The sequence below is a fragment of the Papio anubis genome, chromosome 1, assembly GCF_008728515.1.
Source record: "Papio anubis isolate 15944 chromosome 1, Panubis1.0, whole genome shotgun sequence".
NCBI lineage: Eukaryota > Metazoa > Chordata > Mammalia > Primates > Cercopithecidae > Papio > Papio anubis.
In genome coordinates, this window is record NC_044976.1 from 210,043,977 (window position 1) to 210,066,696 (window position 22,720).

The 22,720-nt window shown below is 41.8% G+C and overlaps 1 protein-coding gene across 1 annotated transcript in view; it reads right to left on the reverse strand.

Annotated features, from left to right (window-relative positions):
- Nucleotides 1-21,321, reverse strand: part of GREM2 (gremlin 2, DAN family BMP antagonist) — a 124,961-nt gene extending 103,640 nt beyond the window's left edge. The window contains exon 1 of the mRNA XM_009196746.4: nt 20,590-21,321. The gene's annotated coding sequence lies outside the window, so the exon portion shown is untranslated. The remainder of the gene's footprint in view (nt 1-20,589) is intronic.
- Between the last annotated feature and the right edge of the window lie 1,399 nt (nt 21,322-22,720).

A 22,720-nucleotide genomic window follows, 5' to 3' on the forward strand; every position in this document is an offset into this window, starting at 1 on the left:
CACTGTGGGGAGCATTCAATCACTGCATGGAGTTGATAAAAGAGTAAAAGGATAAAAATTGATTCATTCTTTATTTGCTCTTTTCCCAGCAATAAACCAGGAAAGAATATTCAGTTGAACCTAAAAAGATGGGAAAACTGGACTGAGAAACTCAACCATTTGGAGTAATGGGATAACCTTACACGGGTAGAACATTTGAGAATTTAGTAATAAATCCAAAAGAAGATATAAGAGAAAGAACCAAGGAAAACCAAATTGAGTTTGTATATGTTCTTTGGCATAGATCTTATAAATAATATCTTCAGGGGATACTACAGTGAAATTCAAAGCAAAAACTAAGTTGAGTCAAAAATATGTATTTTATATATGAATATTTATATACATGTATTTATATATGCAGTCATGTCAACGACAGGGGACACATTCTAAAAATGCATTTTTAGGGATTCATCCTTGTGCGAGCATCACAGAGCATACTTACACAAGACACCTTGCCTATATGGTATAGCCTACTGCTCAGAGGTTACAAACCTGTTCAAAACGTTGCTGTACTGAATAGTATAAGGAAATAAACACAGTGGTAAATATTTGTGTGATAAGAATTTTTCAGCTCCATTATAATCTTATGGGACTACGTCATATATGCAGTTTGTGTTAACCAAAATGACATTATGTGGCACAGGATTGTATAATATATATAAACAAGGCAATTTAATACCCACTCTGTTAGCCCATATAAAAAAAGTAAAGTATGGCTGGGCACGGTGGCTCACGCCTGTAATCCCAGCACTCTGGGAGGCCGAGGCGGGTGGATCACCTGAGGTTGAGTGTTTGAGACCAGCCTGACCAACATGGAGATACTCTGTCTCTACTAAAAAATACACAATTAACCAGGCGTGGTGGCGCATACCTGTAATCCCAGCTATTTGGGAGGCTGAGGCAGGAGAATTGCTTGAACCTGGGAGGCGGAGGTTGTGTTGAGCAGAGATCGCGCCACTGCACTCCAGCCTGGGCAACAAGAGTGAAACTCTGTCTCAAAAAGAAAAAAAAAAAGGCCGGGCCAGTGGCTCACGCCTGTAATCCCAGCACTTTGGGAGGCCAAGGCAGGTGGATCACGATGTCAAGAAATCAATCCCGGCCGGGTGCGGTGGCTCAAGCCTGTAATCCCAGCACTTTGGGAGGCCGAGACGGGCGGATCACAAGGTCAGGAGATCGAGACCATCCTGGCTAACACGGCGAAACCCCGTCTCTACTAAAAACACACACAAAAAAATTAGCCGGGCGAGGTGGCGGCGCCTGTGGTCCCAGCTACTCGGGAGGCTGAGGCAGGAGAATGGCGGGAACCCGGGAGGCGGAGCTTGCAGTGAGCTGAGATCTGGCCACTGCACTCCAGCCTGGGCGACAGAGCGAGACTCCGTCTCAAAAAAAAAAAAAAAAGAAATCAATCCCATCTGGCCAACGTGGTGAAACCCTGTCTCTACTAAAAATACAGAGATTAGCCAGGCGTGGTGGCAGACACCTGTAGTCCCAACTACTCAGGAGGCTGAGGCAGGAGAATCACTTGAACCCCGGAGGTGGAGGTTGCAGTGAGCCGAGATTACGCCACTGCACTCCAGCCTGGTGACAGAGCAAGACTTGGCCTTAAAAAAAAAAGTGAAGTATGTGCTTTCTTAATTACCTCCCAAGGCTTCTTTTCTTAGGTTCTTTTGCTCTCTTGGGGGTATAATTCACCCCCGCCTCCTGGGCAGCCCTTGGCAACCCAGAGTTCTTTGGGTCAATCTTCAAATACCCCAGCATGATTTTGCTTTTCCAGTTATATTCCAAATTATGGAATGGAAGGTGTTATTCCCTAATAAGGGAATTTCAGGGGGAAGAAAAGTCACTGGGAAGGCAATTCGGAATGAGGATAATGGCCTGGAAGCCATCTGGAGGCAGCATATTGAGTGGACAGAAAGCCTGGGCTTTGGAGTCAGGCCGAGTTGGGTCTGAATTCTGGCTCCTTGCTTTTGGCACTGCAGCTCTGGACTTTCATTTGTATGAAAAAGGACAATAATAATACCTGGCTTGTCTTGAGAATTAAATGAGACTGTGTTTACAAAACACCTAATAATGTGCCCAGGTCTTAGTCTAGCATGAAGGTTAAGAGGAAGTGTTTTGGAGGCAGACAGGAAAAGGGCCTACCTTTTCCTCAAGGGGAAGTGACCTGATGATCTGGTGTCTGGAGAATGGGGATAACAATGCTCTTGTCACAGGACTGTTGTTAAGGCTTAAATGCTCTAGAGGATTTACCTGAGTCCTTGGCATATAACAATTCCTAAATAAGTTGTGATGAATATAATATCAGTTATTATAGTAGAATACTCCAAATAAGTGTTCTGCTATTGTGTAGGCTGAATGATCGGTAGACATTATTTTTGTTGTCATTATTATTATTGCATCATGAACATTCTTGAATTCATTTGGGAGATGAAGATCCTACTTGTTTAAATATAACTTAGAATCCTAAGTCTAATCAATCATCACATATAATAAGTGTTATGTAGGTCTTAGTCAGTGTTTAAGAGATCCATTATATTTTTGCACAGGAAAGTTAAGGAAATGCAACTAGAGAGGAATGACTCAACTTTTCTGTCCTAATGACCATGGACCAAAGGTCAATGGTGTATGCAACCACCCTATGAAACAAGGTGGCTTGCCAGGCACGGTGGCTCACGCCTGTAATCCCAGCACTTTGGGAGGCCAAAGCAGATGGATCATCTGAGATAAGGAGTTTGAGACAAGCCTAACCAACACGGTGAAACCCCATCTCTACTGAAAATACAAAAATTTGCCTGGCATAGTGGTGCGCAACTGTAATTCCAGCTACTCGGGAGGCTGAGGCAGGAAAATTGGTTGAACTTGGAGGCAGAGGTTGCAGTGAGCTGAGATTGTGCCATTGCATTCCAGCCTGGGCAACGAGAAAAAAACTGTCAAAAAAAAAAAAAAAAACAAGGTGACTCAATCTATTTTTAATGCCATCTCAGGCTGTTGAGAGCAGTTTAGAGCATTCCAGGTAAGCCTATGACATAGGATTTCAATTCAGTTGCCTTTAGTCACGTAGATGTACCCAAACGTATGCTCTGATAGAAAAACAAACATTTGGTTATCTCCTTGTGCATACTTAGGGGAGAGAAAAAAAAAAAGGATCTGACCTTTTGATAGTCACTTTCTCCATCCTGCATTCTGGCCAGTGCACAAGTAAATAAAAGCTGGAAGCTACTGGCCTGCTCTGTCCTCCTTTCTCATGAACTGAAATTCAGCCAATGCCAGATATGAAACCAGAAACAGAGTATTACTACTCTACTGTGGCGCATTCCCTTCCTAGGATCATATTTTTCCAAAGAACTACACCTGAATGTGTCTTGCTTGGATTCCAAGAATCCATTTTAACGGCCGTGGTTATGATACTTTAGAAGAAAGCCAGGAATGAGACCACTGTCTCGGGTGTGCAACAAAGCCCAGGAGCCAGGGCTCTCAGAGCACAGATTGCCAAAGGGCACTCCTGAGCTACAAGCAACAAATCAGCGGGGTGTTTAGATGCCACAAACTGTAGGCCTGTCCTTGTAGTTCCAGGAGCTAGGAAAAAACTTCACAGCAGAACTGCTATGCCGTCACGACAACAAAACTAAACTGCTAAGAAGGTGATGTGAGAGCTGGGAACTGCTGAAAATAACAAGCACACCATCTCTTCTAGTACGATATGTGCTCCACAGTCCCTGCTGAGCAAAACCAGTGTTTCAAATGTCCCTTTCCGCCTTGCTCCGGCCTCATTTTGCTCAGAGGTCACCCTTAATATTGAATGTGGCTGTTTGTTTACATGTTTGTTTCTCCTAGTGACCTGGGAACTGCTGGGAGGCAGATCTTATTCTTTTTTATATTCCCAATGCCTGGCACGTTGTAGAAACTCAATAAATGTTTGTCGAATATACACAAATCAGAACTGACGAAATAGGACTAAAGTTCTAAGCAGATGGCTGATTTGTTGGTATTATCTGTGTCTTTGTTAGATTTTTTAAATTAACAGATCCTTACTTTCAAATCTCCATGCTGAAGTTACTCTTTTTTTCATACACCCCCAAAACATTTTCTAAGCAACTACCCTCTGCCAGCTACTGAGGGGGTTACACAGATGGAAAATATATTTTCCCTTCCTTCAGTGAGATTACTGAGTGTGTCATAAACTACCCTCTATATATTCAGAAGCCACCCTACTAAATATTTTTGGATTTATTTGATAGTTTTGGCTGTCATTTGAAACAGAAAATCAGTTCAACACCACTGCAGTTAATATCGACTAAACAGCTCCAAACCTCAACTGGCCAATGTTTTAATCATATGGAGACAATTTGAATTTTACTGCCATCAAGAAATAACAGGAATATTTAATGCAAGAATTAGGAATGCATATTGGTTTTCACAGTGCAGCTTGGTAATTATGAAAGCACACTTTCTTCTTGTCATTAAAGGGACTTTTGGTAGCCAAACTATTGTTCTGGTGTGTGGTGAGTCGAAAGACCCCAATGGCCTCTGCCTTTGATCTTTTAAATGTCTGAAGCTGTGGGATTTTGCATGCTACACTGATAATCTGGGAAAATGTACAATCACTATAAAAGGAAATTTTTCTATTAGTCCAAGAGTAATCATTTATAGCAAAACCACCTGACAGAAGCATGTGGGTACATATCACCCTTATGAAGACCGAAGATATTTTTACAACTGAGGATTATTTTCTTCCCTTTTTACAAATCCATATGGTGCCTATTCAGACATCAGTCATCAGCAATCCTGTCTCATTCAACCCCAAGAATAGAGCTCATGCGTTTTGCTCCAAATTTGGATAAAAAGAACTTGGTATTAGGAGTTAGTTTTTTTATCTTCCCTGGCCTAATTACTCAAAGTCAGTGGCATGTGAACTGAACTGGAGTAGGATGGCAAGCATAAGTGAGTAGCCATGGAATATGGCTTTTCTGCCTTGGGCATACTCTGCTTGATCTATGCCCTGCACTGTGCTGCTTTCTCTTCTGGAGTCAAATGTTTGCTTGTCTCTCCAAAGGATAATACTTGCCCCATAGTGAATAGTCCATCTGGCTACTGACTTTCATAGTGCTCTCAAAATACCACAGAAAAGAGTGACTGCATTTTATCCATTCACTTATCCACCCATCCATCCATCCACTGATTCATTCAATAAAGAGTTAAGTGGTCAGGTGTGGTGCCTCATGCCTGTAATCTCAGCATTTTGGGAGACCAAGGCAGGCGGATGACTTGAGGTCAGGAGCTTGAGGCCAGCCTGGTTAACATGGTAAAACCCCGTATCTACTAATAACACAAAATTAGCCGGGCGTGGTGGTGCACGCCTGTAGTCCCAGCTACTTGGGAGGCTGAGGCAGGAGAATTGCTTGAATCCAAGAGGTGGAGGTTTCAGTAAGCCAAGATCATGCCACTCCACTTCAACCTGGGCGACAGAGTAAGACTCTGACTCCAAAAACAAACAAACCAACAAAAAAAACCAACAACAACAGTAAGTGAGGGCTGTGTCTATTATTTATTGGAAGTTTCTCATCCCAGGTTGCTGCCTGGTTCTGTGCATGTATGGCTCCAGATATAAAAAAGGGATGGGGTGAGCAGAGGAAGCACTGTGCCAACATGATCTGGCTAGAGAAGAACAGGATGTTTTCCTCCAGGGAGTGACCTTCCTCTGACAAACAGAAGGGAAAAAGCTCTGGATGGACACACTCATTTCTGTCCCTGAATCCAGTCCAGAAGCTGCCTTTGTTGGTTGAAAGTCTAAGCATGACCAAATAAACCAGTCCAAATGGCGCATTTGGACTAAAAGAAACACTAGTTTGGGGAAGGGGAAAAACCTGAGCATATATATCACAGAGAAGACCAATCTTTTGGTCCAGACAGAAGAGAAGAAGAGTCATAGCTATTACTTGGATAAGTCAAAATGTACCACAACACTTGAAAACCTGGGAAGGGTAGTCAGTGGCCAGAGCTGCTACTTTATCCATCACACCAGCTGAAGGCACCACTGGGCTTCTAGAAATGATAAGGACTGTTTCAGTGGACCTTAGCCTTGGAGTATCGAAGCTCCGGGATAATTTAGTGCCGCAGTGAGCACTAGGAAAAATGATCCAAATGAAACAACAACAACAAACTTTGTTGCATGTATATGAAATCCTTCTATTGCTCCCAAAGCAAAATGATTTCTCCCCCAATCTGGCACATATCCTGCAGCTGTACCTTGGACCTTTGTGCAATCTATCTTGCAACACTTCGTGTACTGTTGGTTTAGGCTCAGCCAAATGGTGGACGCTCAAAAGGGAGCATGGTGTAGTAGAAAGAAGGGTAGGCTGGGAATGCGGGAACCTGGATTCAAGTGCTAATTTGACAACCAGCTAGTCCGCAGTCTTAAAACACACAACTTTTTGGGCTATCACTTCCTTGTGTGTAAAACAAAGAGATGACGTGTTTTCCTTTTATCTTGAGTTGGAAGGCATGAAACATCCAACATGTATCATGGAGTGGAGAAAGCAGAAAAAAATCGTGAAACGTGGCACAGTGTAATTTTCCCAGACCTTTACAGGAGCACTCAGACCATTTTCCTTTGAAATAACAGTTCACTAACCCAACACTCAGGGTACCTTATATGTCCATGTCTTTACCAGTTCTATCCAGTTTTTACCTTGTGTTTTCATTGTTTTCTTTTCTTTTTTTTGAGACGGAGTTTTGCTCTTGTCACCCAGGCTGGAGTGCAATGGCATGATCTCCTCTCACTACAACCTCCACCGCCCGGGTTCCAGCAATTCTCCTACCTCAGCTTCCTGAATAGCTGGGATTACAGGCGCCCACCACCACACATGGCTAAGATTTGCATTTTTAGTAGAGACGGGGCTTCACCATGTTGGCCAGGTTGGTCTCGAACTCCTGACCTCAGGTGATCCACCTGCCTTGGCCTCCCAAAATGCTGGGATTACAGGCTTGAGTCACCATGCCTGGCCGTGTTTTAATTGTTCACATGCATGTCTTGCCTTCCCCATGAACTATTAGCTCCTTGAAAACGTGGTCCCATCTTTTGATCTCCTGCTATTTCTAGCTCTGGTTCCATAAATAATTGTTGAATGAATCAATGGTTTTGTTTAGAGTGCTTGATTAGCTCTTCCTCCAAATAATTATTATTTCCATTTCAAAGACAAAATTCAGGCCCAGATACTTTGTTTATCTCAGTTCACAAAATTAGATTTGAAGCCTCAATTCCAAAGTAGTAATAATAATAAACCGTTCTTCCAGCAACCTTCACAGATAACATTCTGAAGACCTTTGCTTCTCAGCCCCAATTCACTAATATCAAAAGCCTGCAAAGTAATGATAGTAACAATAATAATAAAATTGAGTTTTTATGCCTGTGCAAAAAGCATTATCTCACATAATTCTTAAGACGGCACTGTACAACTTCAGATAAGGATTACTGATACAAAGTGATAGTTCCACACATATAGGAACAAAGCCAGGTTTATTTGACTTCAAAATTCATGCCCCAAACCAATGGTACACATCTCTCTGTTTGACTACCCACTCAACACAGCCTACATGGAGTCTTATGCCTGTGTCTCCAGTTTGAAGCCTAATATGATGTGAGGAGCTAGAACCAAAGTTATTAAGGGAAAAGGCTTCTGAAGCCCTCAGTCTGAATGCTTATTTAGCCTCTATAAAGAGGCTGTGTGAAGTTAGGAAATTTACTGGACCTCAGTGAGCTTCAGTTCTTTGTTGGTAAAGTGTGGACAACAGCATTTACCTCAAAAAGATGTTACAAAAGCTTATTAAGACACTGTGTGTTAGGCCGGGCACAGTGGCTCACACCTGTAATCTCAGCACTTTGGAAGGCCGAGGCGGGCAATCACCTGAGGTCAGGAGTTCGAGACCAGTCTGGCCAACATGGCGAAACCCCGTCTCTACTAAAAATACAAAAATTAGCTGGGCATGATGATGGGCGCCTGTAATCCCAACTACTCTGGAGGCTGAGGCAGGAGAATCGCTTGAACCCGGGAGGCAGAGGTTGCAGCGAGCCGAGGCCGAGATTACACCATTGCACTCCAGCCTGGGCAACGGAGCAAGAATCCATCTCAAAAAATAAAAAATAAAAAAGATATTGTGTGTTAAAATACCTGGAACATATAGTAAGTGCTCAATAAATCCTCTCTTGCCCCCCTCCCTACTCTTCCTTTCAGCAAAAGCAATACCTTCCAAAACTATTTCCATAACCTTATGGATATGAGGGATACACTTATAGGACTATCTTGGCATCCTTTAATACAGAGAAGTTCTCAGCTTAGGTACCAAATAAAACACTTTGTTTACCTCCCTAGAAATTTTCAGAGCTTGCCTAGGCCCCAGCAATCCTAAAAGCTATTTTCTGTCAACATGTCCATTAAGTTGAACAGGGAGAGAGGTTGCTTGTCTTACCATTAACAGAATTATTTTCTGAGGTTTTTATTTGGGTACTTAGTGGGTCAGAATTTAACATTATGACCCCATCCCATGATACTTATGATGAGTAAAGTCAGAATTATTCTTTCTTATATGTTTTTTCCTTAATTTATTTATTTTTTTTAATGGAGCCATTGGTTCTGTAACAATAGTGACCTCTACAGGGACATTTATTCATTTATTCACCAAACACTAAGCATTGTGATTCCCTGTAACATACAAGATAAAAATAATTATGACTCCTTAAAGAGCTCACATCACAGCAGAACAGAAAAGAGCACGAAAAGAGAATTCCAGCCTGTAATCCCAGCACTTTGGGAGGCCGACGCAGGAGGATCACAAGGTCAAGAGATCAAGACCATCCTGGCCAACATGGTGAAAACCCGTCTCTAATAAAAATAAAAAATTAGCCAGGCGTGGTCGCAGGAGCCTGTAATCCCAGGTACTTGAGAGGCTTAGGCAGGAGAATTGCTTGAACCCAGGAGGCGGAGGCTGCAGTGAGCTGAGATCGCGCCATTGAACTACAACCTGGTCACAGAGCAAGACTGATCTCAAAAAAAAAAAAAAAAAAAAAAAAGACAACAAAAAAAAGAGGAAGGGTGCGGTGGCTCATCGCCTGTAATCCCAGCACTTTGGGAGGCTGAGGCGGGTGGATCACGAGGTCAGGAGATCGAGACCATCCTGGCTAACACCGTGAAGCCCCGTCTCTACTAAATATACAAAAAATTAGCCGGGCGTGGTGGAGGCGCCTGTAGTCCCAGCTACTCGGGAGGCTGAGGCAGGAGAATGGCAGGAACCCGGGGCGGGGCGGAGCTTGCAGTGAGCGGAGATCGCGCCACCGCGCTCCAGCCTGGGCGACAGAGCGAGACTCCGTCTCAAAAAAAGAAAAGAGAAAGAGAGAATTCCAATGGGGTGGGGAGCTATCAATGGGAACTCAGACAGATAGGCTGTGGCTCCAGGGCACCAGCCACACCTGATCATCAACTGTGGCCTTGAGCCATTCAATTCACTCATCCAACAAGTAGTTACCGGTGCTTGAAACCATCCAGTTTCAAATCCAGTTTCAAATCCAAAGAGAAGTGGCATAAGGTATGCCCTCAAGGACTCTTCCCTCCTTATAGAAGCCATTTGGCTCAAACTAGAGCAAATTCAAGTAGAGGAAAGAGATACACATCTCCTCTTCTCTTTCTCTTGAGCCTAAAGAGCCTCAGTGTTGGGTTTTACCATCAAGGCCCAACTCTATATCTGATGCATGACTCCTCTCCCATCCATGTTCCCATTCATCACCCATCCATCTCTCCCTCCAGCACAAACTTCATTGGCTCACCTGGCGACCCATCCCATTTAAGACAGCTGAAGGTGTTAGAAGTTAGAAAGGTTGACTTCAAATTTACTGCCCTACTGCATGGGATTTTTTACCTATTCTTCCCCATGGACTGCCTTAAAGTCTGATGAACCTTAATGACTCCTTCTCAGAATAATGGTTTTAAATTCAAAAAGTATGTAACATTACAAGGGAAACTATATATACACATATTTACATATACACACATACATATGTTATTGTGTTATATTATATATGTATTATATATATGCTATTGTGTTATATATATATTTTATATATATGCTATTGTGTTAGTCCATTTGCACTGCTCTCAAGGAATGCCTGAGGAGGCTGGGTAATTTATAAGAAAAAGAGGTTTATTGGACTCACAGCTCTGCAGGTGTGCAAGAAACATGGTGCTGGCATCTTCTGCTCCACTTCTAATGAGGGCCTTAGGAGGCATCCACTCATGGTGAGAGGTTAAGGGGAGGCAGGGGTGTCACACGGTAAGAGAGGAAGCAGGAGAGAGAGAAGGGAGGTGCCAGGCTCTTTTTAAAGAACGAGCTTTCAAGTGAATGAATTGAGGGAGAACCCAGTCATTACTGTGGGGAGGGCACCAAGCCATTCATGAGGGATCCACCCCCAGGATCAAAACACCTCCCACCAGTCCCCACCTCCAGTATCAGGGGTCACATTTCAACATGCGATGTAGAGGGGACAAATATCCCAACCATAGCAGCTTTGTATAACTACACGTGTGTGTGTGTGTGTGTGTGTGTGTGTGTGTATATAAAATGTATGATCTACAATTGTCTGGTCTTCTTTATAAGGCCCTAAATAATGAGATCTAAAAGCACGTATGATAACTTCCATAATTTTCAAGTAGTTTTAAGTACTAGGTAAGTGCAAGTGATATTTTGAGACATTGGTATCAACTGTAACATGATATGAAAGCAATTCTAATTTCTATTGGTGCCAAAGCCATGATTCTATTAATATTACTGTGGTTTGTTACATTCATAACTAAAGAGAATGTGATATTTCAGTTACAAGTAAGTGGAAATCAAGAAGCAATTTTTTCCCATCAAATTTCCCAGATTCCCCTCAATTCTTATAGAACACCAAAGTAGGCTGGGCATGGTGGCTCCCGCCTATAATCCCAGCACTCTGTGAGGCCAAGGCAGGAGGCTCACTTGAGCCCACGAGTTTGGGACCAGCTTGGCAAACATGGTGAGACCCATCTCTACGTAAAAAGTGAAAATAGAGGTTCCTCTTCAAAGACTTTCCTCCCCATCTAATTAGGAATAAATAGTAATTTCTCTTAGAAGCAAAATTTATTCAAAGACCTGTGCTCCTAAAAATTTGCCCTGGCATGCTTATACTGGTCCAAGCAAGCATTAGGTCATAGCCTGTTCCTATTCCTTATTTAAAAGTGTTTTTACCTTTCTCAGCATTCCACAAGTTACTTCCTCCTTCCTTTGTTCCCCTTTACCTTTGCCTCTTTTAAAAAGTTCTAAGTTGCTAGCCAAATGGGACAAATACAGAATGTGAGGTCCCTTTACAGCCAATGGAAACTGGACACAGCAGTAGGGGGGACACGTCAGGTTATAAATGACCCTGTCTCCTTTGTTCAGTGTACTCTCGTGGCAACACTGCTGGCTAGTGTACCCTTTCTGCAGGAAGTAAAAATGGTCTTACTAAATAAATTACATTTATGTTCAAGTGCTATTTCTTTATGGCACCAAGGAACAAGCATTTCAAGCATCTACAAAAAGTTGAAAAATTAGCCAGGCATGGTGGCACATGCCTCTAGTCTCAGCTATTGGGAGGTTGAGGTCAGGGGATCACTTGAGCGTGGGAGTTTGAGGCTGCAGTGAGTCGAGATCATGCCACTGCACCACTGCACTCCAGCCTGGGGAACAGGGTGAGACCTTGTCTCAAAAAACAAACAAACAAAAAAGTCACCAAGGTAAAGTATCCTTACAGAGATTTAAAAAAAAAATCTAACCTTTGAAAACCACATAGAACAAATTAGTCCTCTTAAAAACTCTCCAGCATCTCCTAAATTAAGTCTCCTAATCCAAAAATGACAGTGTTTCCAGAATTTTTAGTAATCTTATCATTTTCTTCTGCTTGAGCAAGAATTTGTTAATTTCCAAATGGAAGCAATGAGCCCAGAAGGTTAGCATGCATTCCAGGTTGCTATGACCAGCCCATCCCAGGGGAATGACAGATAAATTTACAGGACCACCTCGGCATTCTCTAATAATAAATAAATAAATTTTCTTTCACTTGGAAAAACAAAACCTGTCAAAATGGTTCATTTAGTATTTTAGTGTCTAAGTAGTAAATTTAAAAAACTTAATTGATTTTTCTTGACATTTTTATTTTCTCACTGCAGTGATCATTTTAAACAGTTAGGAGTCTGTAACATAAGGGATAAACAACACAAGACAAAATGAAAAAAAACCCAAAAAGTTCCCAGGACAAAAGACTGAGTCTGTCATTTGTCTAGCCTGTGATAGATGTGTGTTTAGAATTTTTTGAAGACTGTGCCTTTCAGCAGATAAGCAGCAGTCTCTGATCCTAACTCTAAATTAGCTGCAGCTGGATCTCAATAGAGTCAGATCAGAAATAGTTCCTTAAGCATCGATTTTGTGCTGAGAAATAAAAAGAGGAACAAGAAATAGCCTCTGCCCTCAAGGGAGCTTGAAAGTTAGTGAAAGATGTAAACATGTTACAAAAATAATTATACAAGGAAGATTAAAACCATATTAAACTCCAGTGGAAAAAATATCTGAAATGATGTAAAGAAAAAATTTGAGCTATTACAATGAAAAGACTTATGTTGTCAAATGGCTTTGTCAGTAAGGCCGAAACAATGCCATAGATTTTCGGAGGATCCTGGTTATAATACCCAATAAACACCATTGTAATGACTAGGTTATTCTTGGTCTTTCGTACTAGTATTGAGCTCGTTAAGGTACCTTAACTGTCTTCTTCACTATTATACCCTATAATCTTGCACAGTGCTTTGCACATAGTATCTTCTCAGTACTTATAAGTGAATGAAGGCACAACATACTATAGGAAGTGTGGAAGAGGTAGGATTGAAACAGGTTTGTTTTGTTTTTTTTTTTTGAGATGGAGTTTCGCTCTTGTTGCCCAGGCTGGAGTGCAATGGTGCGATCTCGGCTCACTGCAACCTCCACCTCCCAGGTTCAAGCAATTCTCCTGCCACAGGCGCCCGAGTAGCTGGGATTACAGGCATGTGCCACCACGCCTAGCTAATTTTGTATTTTTAGTAGAGACAGGATTTCACCATGTTGGCCAGGCTGGTCTTGAACTCCTGACTTCAAGTGATCCACCCAACTCAGCCTCCCAAAGTGCTGGGATTACAGGCGTGAGCCACTGCACCCGGCCAGATTGAAACGGTTCTACAGCATGCTTGATTGTGTCACTTTTTGAAAGCTCTAAGTCTTAGTAATATCATCTGTAAATGAGGATGATAACACTATTAGCTAAGATTTTTGTAAAGATTAGATGATACCTATAAAATGCTTAGCAAATAGTCATTCTTTAACTAACAACTGTCAGCCATTTCTCAGAGGGAAGCATGTAGAATTGACGTTTACAGCTGGAATGAAGCCCGAAGAGCCACTTCCGCCTTCTCAATGTAAAGAGTGAACTCAAGAGACGGTGTAGACTTTCCCCAAGGATGTGAAAAATGGAAACAGGTGCAAACCCAGGTCTCCTGAGGTTCTTAGGTTAATTTTTTTTTTCAAAGTACCAGATAACTCTCTTCTAGGTGAAAAAAAGTCTTAGTACTATTTGACCCTCTAAAACAAAGTGATGCTTTTTGCCTGTTTCTTTCAAAGTTTACATTCTCTGAGTTCATAGAAATGGCATCGTAAGTGTATTTTCCATGCCATTGGTCAAGCTGAAGTCTTAAATACATATGTTTGAAGATATATATTTCTGTATTGCTCCAAGTGTTCATAAGGAACAAGGAAAGGTGGTCTCTGCAGCCAGGGGATGCTGCCCCAAACACCGAGCACACTCTTAGCAGAGAAGTTAAAGTTTACACAGATCTATTTTGCTCTCAAGTAGTGGGTCTGAGGGTGAATATTTTCCATCTGTTTATCATCTATTAGATGGACGATAAACATCTGATCAAATCCACTCCCGTGGATCTGAAACTAAATCAATCAATATTCCATCATGAATGAAATCATATATGTAAATTCGATCATTTAGTGACGGGCTAGTGCTATAGAAGATGTTTGCTGTTATTGTTTTTGCATATGTGAATGACTGGCAGGAATTAAATGCAAGAATGTGTGAAATAAACACAAGAATGTATGTGAAATACATGAATTAAATGCAAGAATGTTTGTGAAAATATAATGTAAAGGACTATACTAGTAAAAGCAACTATACAATTGATGATTAATTGTTATTCTCTTCTAATTATACAAAGGGACTCAATAGATATCTGTTGAATGCACCAATAGATATCTGTTGAATGCACGCCTGTAGGACTGACTGACTGAAGGGATATGTTCTCAGCTATCAGATGTTATGGTTATGAGAAATTCTCTTAATCGGTAAAACTTGCAGAAGATAAACTCCTGAGACTGTGGTGAAGACTGAATTAAATAATCTGTGGGATGTGTCTACTTTAATCTGGCACATGATATGCATTCAACAAATGTTAGAACAATCTCAATTTTTAAAAATTATTGATAAGGAAAAATTAAAGATTGTTTGAAATGCTGATGAGATTTAGATTCCCAGTAAAGGCAGGAAAATCTCATGACAGAGCTGCTGGATTTTTATTAACTCTATGTACAATGTCACACATCTATCAACGTTCCCAAAACACAGCTACTATAATTAGAAAATATAATGCATTATCCAGGGTTCATGTTATAATTGCATGAAAGCAGAGAGAGGTGGTTAGTTTTCCACAGATGATAAGATTAGCTTCCTCTCAGCCTTTAGAGTCGCAGCTGTAGAGCCAGGTTGAATAATATTTTTAATGCAGACAGTTTGTACTAGACAAAGTCAACTTAGCATTTCATAGGAGCTGGTCAAGTGTGCCCCTGCTCAGCGTTCTCTTTTTTCCCCCTCTCTCATTGTTTACATAAATTATAGGACAGAAGAATTTTAGCTTGGAATGGCTCCTCATCCATAACATGAAAGTGGCGTTTGGGAATATTTGTGTTCTTGGCCTCCTGTCCTTCAAAAAGTGTCCTTTAAGAGGACTTTTCTACAAGTCATGTATTTCTTTTGTTTCCAAATCTCTTGCCTTCACAATGCAGACATGGTTTCTTAGTGAAACGTACCCTTCTAGTATGCCTTTTAATGAGGGTTGTGGTATCTGCTGGAGTCTCACTCATTCTATTATATCTCTCAATCAGGTAAGCACCTTCAAAGAGATTTCTCCTTCAGTTATTAGATTTTTTTTTCAATTGGAAAGTAATCTGCAAAAGAGAGATGGAGCTTGGGGTTTTTCTGACTAAAAATAATCGGGATGTGCTACATTAAAATCTGCAAAATAGCAGCAGAAACTTGGTCTTAGACTTTGGGTGATAAATTTTACAATTCCTCCCCACCCTGGCCTCTATGGCTTATTTTTCCCCCTCATTTGTTAATACCCTACTATTATGGCATTGTGTTTGATTCCATGGAGACCCTGGGTGAGCCTCTCACACTCACCCATGCTTTCCTTGCATCAGAGCACCACCTACTTCTAGGCAGCACATGGAAGTGCAGCAGAGGCTAATCTGGCTGAAAATGGAGGAGACAAACAGTGACCTCCCTGCTCCTCCCAGATGCCAAGAATCTTGCCTTTGTCCTTGAAAAAACCTTTGCTTTGATTCAAGGCCACCACACCTTCCAGCAGAGTATGGTGGCATGGGAAAGAAGTGGAGATCCGAGCTTTCAAGTCCTCACACATGCACGTGAGCTGCTGAGCCCTCGATGGGCACAGCCTCTTGAGCCTCCTGGAATCCTCCGCACCCAAGCAGCAGAATCACTCTTTCCCCACACAGATGTCTTTACATCCTTGCCCCAATGCGTCCACCCCCAGCCCAACATCTCTCTTGCCTTCCGCTCTCTCAGGAGTAGCCACAGCGTTTTCCTCCAGAATGCTTTTACGCTGGCCCTCTCAGATGTTTAAAAAGCCCCTCTCTGAGCTTCCTCCTAGGTCCCTCATATGTAGTAGTGAGTTGTGCAGCAGCTGAACTAAAGACAGTAAAGAGACAAGGTTGCTCCTGAAACTAACATCTCCGGCCTAGCAAAATTGTGATGAACCATTTGGAAGTCATCACCGCCAGTCACAGGACACCCACTTTAAGAGTGACTATTTCTCTCTTCTATGTGCAATTATAGTTTGTCCCTAGAAGATGACTCATCTCTGATGGTAGCAACTGCACAAGGATACAGCCGATTAGCCACAAGCTTTAAAAAGTTTTAAGTTGCTGGGCATGGTGGCTCACACCTGTAATAATCCCAGCACTTTGGGAGGCCAAGGCAGGTAGATTTGAGACCAAGAGTTTGAGACCAGCCTGGGCAATGTGGTGAAACCCTGTCTCTACAAAAAATACAAACATTAGCCAGGCATGGTGGCATGAGCATGTGGTCACAGCTACTGGAGAAGTTGAGGTCGGAGGATCCCTTGAGCCCAGGAGGTCAAGACTGCAACGGGCTGAGATAGTGCCACTGCACTCCAGCCTGGAGGACAAAGTGAGACCCTGTCTCCAAAAAAAAAAAGTTAGGCTAGGTTTATGATTGACTAGTTTTAATCATTTTTGAACCTCTAAGAGGTGGATACATAATTCTTATTTTTTAGCCTATGTCTTTTATTTATTTTATTTTTATTTTTATTTTTTTATTTTTTGAGATGGAGTCTTGCTCTGTCGCCCAGGCTGGAGTGCAATGGCACGATCTTGGCTCACTGCAACCTCCGCCTCTTGGGTTCAAGCGATTCTCCTGCCTCAGCCTCCTGAGTAGCTGGGATTATAGGCACCTGCCCTCATGCCCGGCTAATTTTTGTAGTTTTGTAGAGATGGCGTTTCACCATGTCGGCCAGGCTGGTCTTGAACTCCTGACCTCAGGTGATCTGCCCACCTTGGCCTCCCAAAGTGCTGGGATTAGAGGCGTGAGCCACCGTGCCCAGTCAGCATATGTCTTTTAGATTCTGGGTACAACCAAGAGAAGCTATTCCAGTTCTTTTGTTTTGAAACCAAATTTGCTAGGATTCTGATTGTCAGTGGACAAAATGGATCCTTGTGGCTCTGAACTTGTATTTGAGATATGCTTAAAACAAAGGCTGGGTCTACTGAGAAAGCAGCTCATAAACATTTCCCCTGGAGAACCAACTTGAGAAACCCCATTCTTTCTTGTCCTCTTTTCCCTGCATTCTCTTTCCCTTTCTCTCACCCATCTCCTACCAGATTCAAGATCAAGACTGCTTGAATAGGATCAAAGGGTAAAGCTAACTAAAAGAAAGGGAAATTGAGCTCACTGTGAAATACGCTGCTACTTTTCTGATTTTGCCAGGTAGCACCAATTTTGGAGGCCAAAATAGAAACAAACCTTTCTGGATGGCGTGCCTTTACTAAGATTCTAGAGTTGGTACTCCAAAGGGAAGAGGGTACTTCAAGTTGGAGAGACATTTTTTAGCCATTTGGAGACTGGAGTCTTCCTCATGGTCAAGAGGAGGTAGCAAATCACTTTTTCAGAGTTTGCATGCTGCCCTCTCCTGGCCTGTATGGACAGGAGTGTTACAGTACATCAAATGCATTTATTTTAATCCCACACCTGTGTGGGATATACCTAAGAACACAAGAGAGTTTATTTAAAATATTCAGGATGTCTCATCAAAAATGTATACTTGAAGCTAATCAAAAATGTGTATCCGAAGCTAATTGGAGGAAATACATTCATTTTCATTTTCCTTTGGCTCCAGGATTTATGCTGAAGCATGTCAATCTTTATGTCATCTCACTTTATACCCTTGTGGCTTCCACCCGCTCACTTTCCAGCCTCTTAACACCCATGTGGCTCTGGGACTCTGTTCTGCAAATCAGTGCCCCAACACCGTCTGCGTCCCGTCAATGCACTGGCCACTTAAAGACATATTTCCAAGTAGAAGTGGTGGTGATAGGAAATCTGCTGAAGTCATTGGTCAGTGTTGAGTCTGAGGACCACATTTTAGCCTGACATGTGATCAAAATTAATTCTAGACATGATTAGATCTATTATACTGAATATTATTAGAAACAAAAGAACTATCAAGAAGCAGCTAATCCAAGAAGTGGATGGCACCATAGGTCTAATTTTTCACTGAACACCTTGTCCTTCGAAACAATGTCTTTCTTGTGGGTGCTTTACGTGACCCATTTAAGCCCAATGCTGGGCATGTTTTCCCTGGTTGAAATAATTCTTTTTTTTTCCCTAAATAGTTGAAGGGCCCTGATACTGAGAACACGCCTGCAACCTGGCACATCGCACAGGGGCAATTTGCTGTAGGAACACTGAAGTACAACAGTGACTGAACTAATCTGTCATATGCCTGCGCCTCTGCAGTCTCTCAGTGTCTGCCCTTGACCCAGACAGGCCAATCCTCTCCATATCAATAAGAACTGAGAGTCTAATACCATTCCTTTGCATTAGAAAAAGGGGTGTTTACTTTAAAGAGATTTAAAGACATGTACCTTGTTTAAACTTTACCAAACTTATAACTCGAGGGTATGTAAAGCTCTGGCTGGCTCTAGTAAGATTCATAGAGAATGAACTGTTGATTACCTCTCTCAATGAAGAATGATAGCACAAAACAATGAATAATCACAGCATTGTTTATATTTATCTTTGAAAAGCCTTCAGTGTCTCCTAGTCTATACAAAGTGAATATAATCAGTCTCACACTCATAAAGTTGCTACCAACACGCCCAACATTGCTTTAGAGTTAGAAAGGTAAGAGGGAAATAGATCCCAACTTATTGCATCTATTCTATTTATAAAAGATTGACAAATACTCACAATCATACAAAACAACCCTTTACTGATAGAATGTAGTTGGGTCGATTAACTTATATTTATTTGAACAGCTAAATTATTTACAGTTTCTTTCTGATGTAAAAGGAAAAAAGTATTCATCTATAAAATCAAATGCCTTCTCCTAAACATAGTATTCACTTGCCATGTCTATACTTTGACAGGATTTCAAAAAACACTCTACAAAATCATTCAGATCAGTCAATGGGCAAAAACTATGAAGTTTTCCTGACTGCATGGGAGAGCTAAGCATGCATTTCCTTTAATGACAGAAAGAACATGTTCATCTGATAAGAAATAAAAAACAAACAAACAAAGAAGGTCGACATAAATTCTCCACCGTGATATACAACACAAATACCTTTCTTATAACTTCCTTATCTTCCTTGGTCGGGCACATGTCTTGGGACAAGAGCTACCTTGAAAACTAAGCACTGCTGAATGGTGAGTCGATTGCAAATTATCAGTGAATGGTTTGGATGTGATCGACTAAGACTCCACCGGGAAGAGTGTTACTTAGACGGAAGGTAAGGTATTTGATTGCCCCTGCACCTGCTGCAGAGCCATTCTCTGGCTGTACTGGAGTTCCAATCTGTTCCACTGCAGAAAAAGCGTTCTTCATAGGGATTCAAAGCCACATGAATACCAGCCAGCCCTTGAAGACTGCAAAGCAAGACCGATTTTTTAACTGAGACTTCATGCGGTCCCCTCTGGCTTTTCCCAGGAAAAACTGAACTCATTAAGCAATGCTAATTTAATCACAAGTAATCAACGGGGGGAGTTATATAACCATCTTTAAAATTTCAAACCAAACGTGATAAGATCTTAGGAAATAGATTTTTTTTAAACAAAACCCACACCTCAAAATTAAAAAAAAAAAAGAAAAAGAAATAGAAGTCTATGAGTTTTAGGATCAAATAAAATCAAACATCAATATTTTCTTACAACTATCACATCTACTAGATAGTTCCAATTCATGACTTTTTAATGTAGTAATACATGAGATCCTGGAACTGATCCTTCCTGGCGTGCAGAATACAAATGCATTTTTCAACTCGTAAGACAATGTAGAAATAAGTCAGGTACACAGGATCACTGACAATCACATAAAAAAATATCTACCTCCCTTCTCTCTTCTTCAACCACAGGACAGTGATAGTACTGATATTTCACTCACGAGGCGAGTGCACCTTGGCCATATGTTTTTAAAAAATCAGAACTCTGCCGAAGTCCGCTGTGGTTCTTATTCCTGTAGGGTGGATATTAACCTGATAGGTAGGTGGGAGAGGTTCACAGCCCGCTTTCTAACAATCGGGTGGTGTTTGCCTCGCTATAGGCATAATTAGAATGGCAGTCACCAAGAGGTATTTATTGGCGATGTGACAACATATTGGTATGGATGTTATTTAAAAGAGAAAGAAAGAGCGATCACGGTCAAGTTTGAAGGTCCTTATTTTACACCCCCGCATAATTCAATAGGTGAATAAACCTTGTGGCCCCAAAACACACGCCAACAGCTTGAATTACCCGGAGTGAAACCGGCGAGACCTTCACTCGGGGCTTTCCGTCCTGACCGGCCACGGAACAAACCACGTCAATTCATTCCAAGTGCCTAGTGAAGGTAGAAATCAGAAACCTTGTCTGTGTCACATTAGTCGTGACAAGCTGCGTACCTGCAATGACGTGACGGAAGCCTCCTCCTCGGGTCCCTTCTCTCTCTCTCTCTCCCTCTCCCTCTGCCTTCTCTGAGTTCTCTAGCGCGCAGCGGGGTCTAAGTTTGGTCTCCCGCCGCCGCCTTCAGTTCCGCCGCCGCCGGCCTGCAGCAGACGCCCATAAGAGAAGCGCGCCGGCCGAGGGTGCAGGAGAGGCGAGAGCGCGCCCCGCGCCGCGCGGTCCCAGGCTGGCTGCTCCTGCAGATGTGAAAGGAGCCCGGAGACTTAGCTCTGAATCCTCTCGGCGCTGCATGGGGATATTATCACAGTCTGGGATTTCTATTGGCTCTGAACACCAAACAAATCACACCAGCCACCCCCCTTCTCTGTTTCACTCAGCGCTTGTTTCTCATCTAACCCACAAACATTGCAGCCACACCACACACTTCAGTCGCTTGCAATGTTTCTCTTTTCCTCCTTCCAGTCAGTGGATTTACAACCCTGTGGTCAGCTCTAACATTTTTTTTAGCAGACTTCCAATTCTAACCTTCTTGTTTATGTGAAGAAATTCTCCCTCCATCCCCTAAACCAGAAAAAACAACAACAACAACAACAAAACTCATTCCCTTCAGATCTTCTTCCTTTTGTTGATGGATTTGCAATGTGAAGAATGTAGAAAGCCTGTGTGTGATATGTCTGACATTGTCACACACACACATACGTGCGCTTACACACACACACACACATACACACACACACACCAGGCTCCTTTTGTTTGCAATAACTGAGGCCAGTGAAATAAAAAGCAAGCTGAGCCTAATAACCTAAGTGAGAGCTTAACTAATAAAATCTTGAATGAATTCAGTGCAAAACACTCATTGCTTGAGTTTGTTTTCTGTTCCAAATAGTACTTTGGTCATTATTATCCTGATTTTTGTTTATTGAATGCAGAGGTTTCTAATGCAAATCAGACTCTTCAACATCCAGAGAACATAAAACAATGACGCCAGACCAATTCTTGTGCTTCATGGGTTTGGTGCATTATATCAGAAGCGTACTGTGACGCCTGCGTGCTTGCTCTTTTTATTATTTTTTGAACTTCTCGCCACTGATCATCGCAGGACTGAGACTCCCTTAATGTGATTCACTAGCCAAAGAAGACTATTCAGACTCTGCTGATAGAGGTCCCTGGATGAAATTTTTTTCTCTGTATGTGTCAATAAAGATAAACCTTTGGCCCCTTGGCAGGGAAAGGGCCCAAGAAAAATCTGAGATCTTACAAACTTGGCTGGGAAAATTCAGAATAAAATAAAGTCTCACTGTGTCTTATAAAACAGACCCTCCCTTAGACTTTTCCCCAAAATCAATTTCACTGGTGCTTATGGAAATTTTAATGACAGTTATTCTTGACAGGAAGCCATTGCTTCTGAAATCTCTGAGCTCTGTTTTGATTTTTGACTTGAAATTTTTTTTGTAGTGTTATTCCTCTTGTATACTATTTGGTATTTGATATTCTAGTTCCAACTCAACTCACAGAACGTTGTGTTGCAAATTCACAGGAAATAACAATTAGCTCTTGAAATATATTATCACCAAACAGACTACCTGCCTTCTTTTCTTACGTGGGCACATTCCAGGAATTGTGAAATGCAGCCTTATTTTCAGAATGGGTCAGTCTGAAATCAGCTGAAATTGACAAAGGAAATACAAAACAAAACCACATTTAGCTGTTGGTTCCTGCTAACCACAGTCTAACCTCAACTGGCATATCCTTATTACTTTAACAACTCCAGTTCATTCCCTTTCTTTAGGTAGGCAGCTAAAAAAAAAATACTGTCATAAATCTTTGAATGTGTAGAGTGTAGTTCTTCTGAAGATCTTGACAGTCTTAGAAAAAAAGGAGTTATAGGCATGATATTCCAGATTTTCCAGATGGAGAAACAGAGTGGAGGAATGATAAAGTGACTTGCTGCAGGCAGACAGCAACGAGAGCTGAGAGAGTGGATGACTGCCCCATTTATTCATACCAACTCTTCTACTCAAAGGAAAGCAAAGGGTTAACACAGCTGACTCTCATTCCTGCCTGCCTTTTCACAGAAGAGCTAACAATTCATGAAATCATCTGTCCAACTTGGTAAATAGTCATTTATGT